The sequence below is a fragment of the Pteropus alecto genome, unplaced genomic scaffold, assembly GCF_000325575.1.
Source record: "Pteropus alecto unplaced genomic scaffold, ASM32557v1 scaffold146, whole genome shotgun sequence".
Taxonomy (NCBI): Eukaryota; Metazoa; Chordata; class Mammalia; order Chiroptera; family Pteropodidae; genus Pteropus; species Pteropus alecto.
This window is the reverse complement of record NW_006442107.1, coordinates 3,398,585-3,400,475: the sequence shown is the minus strand read 5'-3', so window position 1 is coordinate 3,400,475 and position 1,891 is coordinate 3,398,585. Positions and strand designations below refer to the sequence as shown.

The 1,891-nt window shown below is 40.3% G+C and overlaps 1 pseudogene; it reads right to left on the bottom strand.

Moving 5' to 3' along the window:
- Positions 1–262: 262 nt before the first annotated feature.
- On the bottom strand, positions 263–381 carry LOC112469378 (annotated as a pseudogene).
- Between the last annotated feature and the right edge of the window lie 1,510 nt (positions 382–1,891).

Genomic DNA, 1,891 nt, shown 5'->3' with positions numbered 1-1,891 from the left:
CCACACAGGGCCAGGAGTCCCTCAAGCTGGAGGGCACAGTGTGAAGAACTCCAACCTGCTGTAAACCTGGAACAGTCATTCAGAAAGATAGACAAAGTGCTCAGCTTCAGTAAATCCCCAGATGTCACTGCATTTAAGCACATTTCCCAAGTTTCACATACTTTTTATCTTATTTTTATTTTTTTAAGTGAGGCAACCCTCGGTTGACCTCACAGATTGCAAGGACCTTGTCAGCTTACGACCCTTTATTTTTTATTTTTTACACCTACAGCACCTGGTCTTCCTAGGTGGTCTCCCATCCAAGTACTAACCAGGCCCGACCCTGCTTAGCTTCTCAGATCAGACGGGATTGGGCTTGTTCCGGGTAGCATGGTCATAGACCAAGTTTCATACACTTTTTAAATAATCATTTCTTCCTTTTTCTATTTTCTACTTCCTACAGCCACACAAAAGAATCCATTTGGGGGATCACAACATTTCCCTCTGACACTGCCCTGGGAATATCAGCTCAGGGAGTGTCTGGCTGATCGGCAGTGGCGGAGGAGAGCGGCACCCCTTTGACAGCTTAGAAAGGCTGAGGAAGAGAGAAACAAGCACAAGAGGCAGGAGAAGAGACCTGAAGTTCACACGCTGCGGATCTCAGAAACATGACCCAGGAGGCAAAGGCAGGGGCAAAGAGAACAGTAGAAAGTGTCTAGGAAGTCACTGCACATGTCACTCCACCCTCCACACCACCACCCTGGTGCATCTTACTCCAGCTTCGACAACCTTAAAGGGTTTCCAAAATGTTCGAAACAGCCTGATTTTTCATCAGGTAAATATAAACGGCATAACCATATGAGGGCATATGACAGGTAAATATAAACAGCATAGCCATTTATGAGGGCATATGACAGGGCAGTGGTTCTCACCTCTGGTCCTTATCAGAATCACCTGGGGAATGTGGTCAAAATGCAAAGGCCGAGGCCCTGTCCTGACCCAAGGACCCTGGGTTCCTATGTTCTCTATTAGCTGTCCAGACAATTCTGTCGACATCAAGGCTTGAGAACTTCTGCCACATAGCCATAAAAAAAGAAATTCTTTAAACAAAAAGGAACTCTATTCAAGATATATTAAGAGAAGGAAGCAATGTGATACACCACATAACAGAATAAAAGGCAAAAATCATCTCAATAGATGCCGAAAAGCATTTGATAAAAGGCAACTATCTTTCATGATAAAAACTCAAAAACTGGGAATAGAAGGAACATACCTCAACATAATAAAGGCCATGTAATACAAGCCCACAGCTGTCATAACTGTAAAAAGCTGAAAGCTTTTCCTGTAAGATCAAAATAAGACAAGGGTGCCAGCACTCACCACTCCCATACAACATAGTACTGGAAGTCCTAGCTAGAGCAATCAGACAAGAGAGAGAAAAGGCATCCAAATTGGAAAGGAAGAAGTAAAACTGTCATTGTTTGCAGATGGTATGATCTTATATCGAGAAAATCCTAAAGACTCTACTAAAAGAAACTATTAGAACTAATCATCCCAGTAAAGGTGCAGAATACAAAAATCAACATACAGAAAACAGTTGTGGTTCTATACGCTAATAATAAAATTATATAAATTTAAAAAAAAATAGTCCATTTGCAATAGCATCAAAAAATAGGAAAATAGGAATAAATTTAACCAAGATGGTGAAAGTTTTATACACTGAAAATCATAAGACTCTGATCAAAGAAATTGAAGGCGACAAATGGAAAGATATCCTGTGTCCAGGATTGGAAGAATTAAAATTATTAAAATATCCATACTATCCAAAGGAATCTAGAGATTCAATGCAATCCTCATCAAAATTCCAATGTCATTTCTTACAGATATGGAAAAAACAATTCTAAATTTCAGA